Source organism: Aptenodytes forsteri, unplaced genomic scaffold, assembly GCF_000699145.1.
Source record: "Aptenodytes forsteri isolate BGI_AS27 unplaced genomic scaffold, ASM69914v1 Scaffold13, whole genome shotgun sequence".
Taxonomy (NCBI): Eukaryota; Metazoa; Chordata; class Aves; order Sphenisciformes; family Spheniscidae; genus Aptenodytes; species Aptenodytes forsteri.
Genome location: NW_008794543.1, coordinates 6142757 through 6150625, shown reverse-complemented (window position 1 = coordinate 6150625; position 7869 = coordinate 6142757).

The window sequence follows — 7869 nt, the reverse complement described above, 5'->3', positions numbered from 1 at the left end:
CCCTTTGGCTGTCGCGTATCAAAGGTGACTGGCTTTCATGAAAGAGCCTGTGCAGCGTTTCTGCGTCGGGCTGGTTTACAGAAGAAAAAAATACCTGAAGACAAGACGTGCCCGCTTGGTTGCGTCCTGTTTAGCTGCGGGTGGTTTATTTTCCTTTCGTGAGCAGGCGCCGCAGCGGCTTGCCTGTCCCCTGCGTGGCTGTGGGAAGGACCCCAGTGCTCACTCGCAGCCATGGCCCCTCAGAGCGGCGCATGGTGGAGGCACATCTCCATCCCCTGGGAGTGGTCCCCGCTGGAGGGCTTCGTGGGGTTGCTGTTTGGTACTCTCACCGTTGATACTGGCAGTATATATTCTTGTCCTAGTTCATTCATAACTTTGGAAGAAAAAGGGTTGTTACGTATTGGAGCATTTTTTGTGAATTGTCTGCCACCTGCCATGCTTCTAAGGCATTCGTTTTTATAGGGAAGTTAGTATTTGTAGCTCTGGTTGATTTTTGCATTTATATAATAAAATGTAAATAACATTTGAGCCGAAGTTTTGTTTTTTCACTTGATGTCTGTATCTTGCTTTCACTGGTATTGTGCCTTGCCATTCACTACCTTGTTTCCTATAGGATGTTCCTATTTATTACCACTTTGTTACATGCATACTCGGTATGTAAATCGTCTTGTCTAGAAACCTCATTTAGTAGCTGGGCATGTCATTGGAATCCTTTTTCTTTACCAGATGGCTCTGTGATCCCACGCTGTTTGCAGGATGAAGCAGTCTTTCACCTTACTCCTCCGAGTTGGTTGAAATTTCACTTCAAATTGGTGCTAGCAAAGCTTAGCTTATGTAGTGAGGTGGTTTCTAACTCCTCTTCGAGGCCCCTACTTGGCACCCATTCCTGCTCCCTGGACCTGCAACGTTGTGAGTCTGAGAACTGGGAGGGGAGAGAGCCTGTACAATGTTTTTTTTTCCATATTTCACTGCATTAAGTACACCAGGCTTGATTAACACAGATTTCTTGGGGTGGACAACAGGTGTCAGTAGTGGCTCAGTTATATTTAGTTTCCTCTTCCCAGCCCTAAGATTCCAATGCTGTAGATACGGGGAGTAGGAACAGGAGCTTAGATACAGGGTTCTAAAAAGGTGGAAGGCCTCATGGTGACTGAAGGGATAGGGAGAAGAAGGTGTGGACTGTCAGGCCATTCTGAAATACGTATGTTCTGAAATGATGGTGGTGTTTCTTTTCCTCCCCTGTAACTGAGACTTGGGTCTGTGATTCAGGGAAGAAAAATCTTTGCAGATAAAGGTAGGGAATGGAAGAGAAAAAAGATCGTACTAATGCTCTGTGTTTCCATTCAGCTTGAGTATCTGCAGCACATCTCTGTTTAGCACTATTACTAAATGTAGGGTGTGAAGGTACCTATGGGGACATTCCTTGCAGTTGGGAACCTCTGTTGATTTCTGTCTGTCTGCGCATTTGCCATAATGAAATCAGTCGCAGGCCCAAAGAGGATAGGCTCTTTAGCAATGTTCCGATGATAAACTCTTTGCCAGTTTGCATTTGGTAATTCTTGGCCTTCCTGATATTCCAGAAGAGATCCAGAAACACAGAGAGTTTCTTGTGTAAAGGTTTTTGTCGGTTTGTTACTATTTTATGTTTTGACTTGCTATTCAAAACATTAATTGTTGTGAGGTAAAGGTTTTTGATTTGTGGTCTGGAACATAGTGTTACTGAAACCTTGGATAACTGTTACTGAAAAGTGGGTACTTTTCCCAAAAATGTTTGAAGACTTAGAAGCAACAAGGAAGCTTTTGCTGCAAACTGGGAAACCTAAACATTTCAGAAGTTGTGAAATCTCTGCTATAATCAAAAAGATAGTTCCAAATGTGAACACTATTCTATTCTTGTATTTACAAACAAAAGCTCAGTTGCCTTTGCTCTTGCTTTTAGTTCCTACAGTTGCTATTTAGAGTTTTTCATTAGATATTAAACAACTCTGCTGTTGAGGAAAACTTAAGTAACTAAGGCAGAACTTGTAGGAGTCATGTAGTGAAATTTCCAAAGCAGCAGTCAAGTACCTGAAGAAGACCAAAATCAAGAAGTTTAGCCAAATTCATGTTAGCATGTGTTTTTAAGAAAAATGAATAAATATGGCTGTTGCTCATGTAGTTTTGGATTTCTTTTAGTAGAACCCTTAAATAAATGTCACTTAAAAGCACAGTATGCAGGGGAAGGCAGGTGGTGTAGTTTATGCAAGGACTGATCCGTTACAGTTTCAGAACAAAGAAACCTTCTGTAGCTTTTTAATGACTGAAATCTTGTAAAATCAAAAGAGCAGAAAAATTTTGAAACAAAGACGACAGTTGTGAAGGAAGAAGGGAGGAGGATTATTCACAATAGCTGTTTGCTGGTAAGTTCCAAACTGTTCTGTGAAAAATACAAAATCTGTTCTTTTTGTAAAGAATAGTGGCATATTAATGTCAGAAGTCACTGTCAGCTAAATGAGTTAGTCTGAATTGATCAAATACTATAATTATGAAAACAAATTTATAGAATCTCAGGGAGGCAGAAGAGTTTGGGAGACCATTTCCAAGATGCAGTGGTGTAAGGTATTCAGTATGCCTGAGCAGTGTACGTAGGCCCAGACCAGCAGAGCACCTAAGGCATGGCAGTGCTCAGGCTGGTTCTTACTTCAAGAAATTTCATAATTTTTCAGTACAAACTAATTGAACAAAATGCAGAGAAGGGATTGGGAGCAGGTCTGAAATGCAGAATTCTCCCTTCTGTCCTTCCCCAGAATTATCCAACTTTGGAATTGTGTTCTTATGCATTCTTTGATCTATTAATCGTGTTCTTTTTTTTATAGTGTTGGCACTTCAACAGGGTTGATCCCAGTCAGCAGCTGATAATTAGAGCAGTCTTCTGAGAGAGAGTGGCTTGCTTGCTTTGGTTGAGATGTTTCTACTCTGATGTTCAAGTTAGTGATTTCTTTAATCGTCTATAAACAAAATGGCAAGTGTTGACATTGACCATTAACAGAGATTGCTGTGAGTTCTGATTGGTTCTAACATGGTACACATAGATAGGAGCTTTGAGGTGGCTGACAGTTTGGGGTGTATGGTTTGTGAATTCCAGGTGAAGGGGAGGTATTAACTTCAGCCCAGGTGGTAGCACCTTCGGCCTTCTTGGGGCTTAAGTTTCTAATTAATTTTACAGGTGAAAGTTTAGGTGCCTGTGGCATCTTTGGTACCTAGCTAGTTAGATGGGGACTGTATAGATAACTCTTTTTGGTCTAGGGCCATGTATATACTTCCTAAATTTTACCATAAATGTCTAAATCCTTTATTGAATTTGTCTTTTATTAATTATTGAAATGCTAACTCTTTAAGAGACAGTAGCAGCATACAGCCTCTTAGGCAGCTCTGGGTATGCAGATGAAGATTAAAATAAATGTGGCCATGAGCAACTTGGGGAATTTTTGTCTCTATTGCAACAGCCCCCTTTCAGTTAGCACCTCTTCTTTGTGGGCCATTTTTACAACTGGCATGGAAATGCTGCGGCCAAGAGAAGTAGTCTTTCTGGACTGCATTGAAGGGTTTTTGTTTCTAACCTTCTTCTCACCTCCATTTTTTTCCTTTGGATCTACAGAATATGGAGAATAAGAAGATAAGCAAACAGAAATTTTCACTTGCCTCTGTATTCTTATTGCTAGTCCTCCCGCAAGAAAATCTCAGGGAATTTTAAATTTCTGATTTCAGAATGAACTTGATATTTTATAACACTGTCTCATTTAGCGGCGTAAGAATGCTTCATCAGAGATGGAACCAAATATTCTTGGCTCCAAAACCAACTCTTAAGTATGTTTTGGAGCCCGACACAGTTCATTTTTGGCTCCTGGCAGATTTGCGATTGCCCATTCCATGGCATACAAAGCCATATTAGGTAAAGTCCTCTCATACATTACTGATTCAGCTGAAGCTTTCACACTTCATTGTGCTTTGCATTCTGTGGCAAGAAGCCTGTGTGCTACTGATCCACCTTACTCTAGTTTTACCTCGTTCCCTAAGTCTTCAAGTTCTTAATCACAAAGTATTTCTATATCTCTTGTAAAAGCACCAAGCAGAGACTGTCATGCCACGGCTTGAGGAAAAGAATGTTTTGCTAGCTCTGTCATGATGATATCACTTAACTAGTACCAACTTTAGTGAATGGAAAAAACCTTTCTGATATTAACGCTAGCCATGGAATTCAGTGTATAATGACATAAGCTTGCAGAATAATCTTTTAACTTTCATCCCTACCAAGTCATGAAATTGACTTTGTAATTTCCTTTTATTAATACCATTCATAGGCACCAGAATATACTTTACACAGAAAGGAGACAAATGAAACCACTTTTACTTAGTCTAGAAGAAAACCTGGCAAAAGTTTGAAGAAAGTTAAAGGAAACAATGATTTCACTGGTTTTAGAAACAGCTTGTAATGAAGAAAACAAAAATGAGTTAAATGATTAAAGAAAAATTAAAAGACAGACTATAATGTAGAATAAAATGAACAATTTTGAAAGGAATTCAAATTGGTGACAGAGAACATTCACAACTCAGATATTATTTCGAGCAAACTTTTCACTTTAGAATAGTTGACAATTGTCTCATCCTGATGACATAATTTAAAGGTCTTACACATAAATAAATAAAAAATTACTATAGATCCAAAATAGTTTCATAAGTCCAGGTAGTGTTAACTCAAACAGCTGAAGAGGTCTGTCTAGGTTTCAAAGTGGCAGAGGTGGTAGTTACAGGTGCAAATCTGGTCTTTTGAAAACTGTCAGTTGAAACAGAAAATTTCTGTCGAGTTCATTTCTCATGTACTAACTGCATATGTCATGAAAACCAAATCTTCACATTATGGCTCGTCTGGTATTTGAATGTTACAGATTTATTTATTTACTTATTTATTTAGAGACAGCTATTTAATGAACTACAAAATGTCACATATTTTTACTAAAGAAAAGAACAATAAAAACTGCAAAAATACCAGGTTCAGTTACATGAGTTTAGATTAATAGGGTGGTTGCACTGCCTGCTAGAGAAATGAGAAATAGCAAAGTTAGTTCTGTCAAGCTAGTTCAAAAGCAGGGTAACTGTAGTACCACATACCTAAGGAAGGTGTTGAGTTGCTGAAGAAGGAATCTATGAAGTTCTATAGACATGTGGTTGGTGATGAAAACATTTGTTTGGACCCAAGAAAGGAAATATACAAAGGGAAAGAGATGCAAAATGCGGAGACTTTTCAAAGTTTCATTGATACAACTGTATCAGTACATTAAGCCATTAAAAGTTACAGCTAAATACCCTTATTAAGAGGCGGCTTGTATATGCATTTTGACATTACTCTCCCCTCATAGTTTGCTACTACTTTTTAACGGGAGGCTACTAGCTCTGTGATGGAATGGGTGGTAGGGGGTGTGAGTGTTTTTTTCAGTGTGAAGTCCAAAAAGTATAAAGTTTAAGCTTATCAACAGTTTAAGTTGCCAGATTTTGAACTGAAGTGGCTGAATACCAATACACATTCCTTCCTGTTGATTTCCAGGAAGGGAGAAAGAGGGGCAGGAACCTTTAGCTGAGGAATGGAATGGGCAGCTGGAGGTGGTAACTTTTTAGACTCCTGGGGGGGCAAGATTTGCTAGAGTTTGTCTGTCAACAGTCTGTGTGTGCCTGCTGTCTGACATGTTTCTGGTTTTAGTAATGTCTCCCAAGTACACACATGACTTATTTTGGAATCTTCTTCTAGAATACTCTTAATAATTGGGTTGTGTTAGGTATCCAAAGAAGGCTGCAATAAATGCTGTAGGACAAACTTACTATGTTTCTTAGCAGAACTCAGACTGAATTTACTTATAAGCAGGTCAGTTATACGTGCTTCCCTTCTGTATAGAACTTTACTGTCAGTGATTAGATGGACTGGTTAAGCAGATCAAGCATGCTCATATGATAATGTTGCTGATAGCAGGGATTGTTTGATATTAGACTTGTAGTTGAAGTGGAATCTATCACCATTGTGAGAAGCAGCTACCCAGTGGGTGTATAACAAAGTGATACAGCTTTAAAATTTCTGTGTATTCTTTCAGAGAACTGTTAGAAAACTGGAATTTTGTAATTGCTTAAATATCTGAGTTACTTTTTATGTTTTTAAATATATGTGATATAGAGAATGTTTGTTATGTCTAGAGATACTGATTGATATTTAAATCCTTGACCAGTAATTCCATCCTCTGGAAATCCAGATATGCAAGTCTGTATGTTAGAACTATTTTCTAAGATAGGAGTAGTATTTTCAACACACAGGAGAGGCAAAACACCTGAATAAAACCAATTTAAATTCATTAAAAGTTAGCAGTAGAATAAGCAAACTTTTTGTGATGTAACAAATGAAAGGTTGCATCATTCATGTACCAGAAGAACTTGATTTGTATAGAACCTAAACTGTATCAGAGCACTGATTTTAATATAGTGGAGGGGAAAAAAAAAGTACTACCGTATCCACCCAAAGGCATGAATTTGGACTTTCTGGAGCAGTTTGAGAACTGATGGAAATAATGTGCTACACCAAAATACAGAGAGAAACTATTTATGTAACAAAACTTGTATAAGATAAATTTTTGTGCGTTACAGCTTTTTAAATGAACTGGCGTGTTTCATAGTCTTATGAGAGAAGAGGAATGGTGCCTAAATACATAGCTGTTCAGTAGAATGAGTGTCAAAAGACAGAGCATGACTGCTAAGAGGAGGAGGGTAACATGTTCTATGACACTTATTCTAGTTTTCCCCTGTTATGACACTTAAGATATCATTGCATTGCATTTTGAAAGAGATTTTTGGTTAAAGTCTTTAGCTTGGTCATCAGGAGGATCTAAGGATATTACTTTAAAAGATTTAATTAGAAGTAAGTTTATTTTCCCAAACTAAAGACACAGTATATGCTATAAATAAATTACATTTCTAAGGGGTTTACAGTCTTTAGTATTAAAAAATGCCTTCAAAGACTAAATATTGTATCAGTTGTGTTACTTTTCTTGTGTATGTTGCCTCACTGAAAATTAAGCACCCCAGTCTTCTAAAGCACTGAGTAAAAATTGCCAGAATATAATAAAGAGTTTATTAATGTGGTTATGTAATTAATCATAGAAGATAGAGCATACTTTTTTCTAAAAGTTACTCACTTAGGTTGTGGGTAAATTGCACTAGATTTCACAAGCAGTTTGAATTAGCATAAACAGGTGCCGCTGCTGAATACTTTCTGCACTTGGCCACTACACAGTAAGGCATTAAAGGGCAGGCTATTTTGTCTGAGCACTGGAGTTTGAAATTAACCACTTTTATAGTCATTATGAATGGCAATATTGCTATCTTGAATATACTGGTTATGTTCTTTAGAAATGATAACTGACCAAGCTACGTTAAAAGGGAATTTAAGACCATAAATTCCAGCATTTGAAGTTTTTTAAATGGTTTTAAAATTAAAATAGTTAATTGCCAGAAATGAGGAAAGCATACCAGAGAAATTATTACATTTTTCTTGTTTTATTTGCTGGGAATATACTAGTATGTCAAGCTAGGGGGATCCTTGTCTGTCACAGTATCACTATGTTCTTATAACAAAACAAAAATTCTAATATTGTTTATCTGCAGTGTAGCTTGGTGCCATTTTCCTGTGTGCTGTGATAAAACCTTAAATGTTATAATAATTTTACATGCTATCCCTTTTGTAGCCATTAAGTGAATGAACATTCAATATTTCATTTTGTTTAGGTTTGTTATCCAAATTTTGTATTAAAAGAAAAATTATTAGATACCTAATTAGTTTCAGTATTGTTTTCA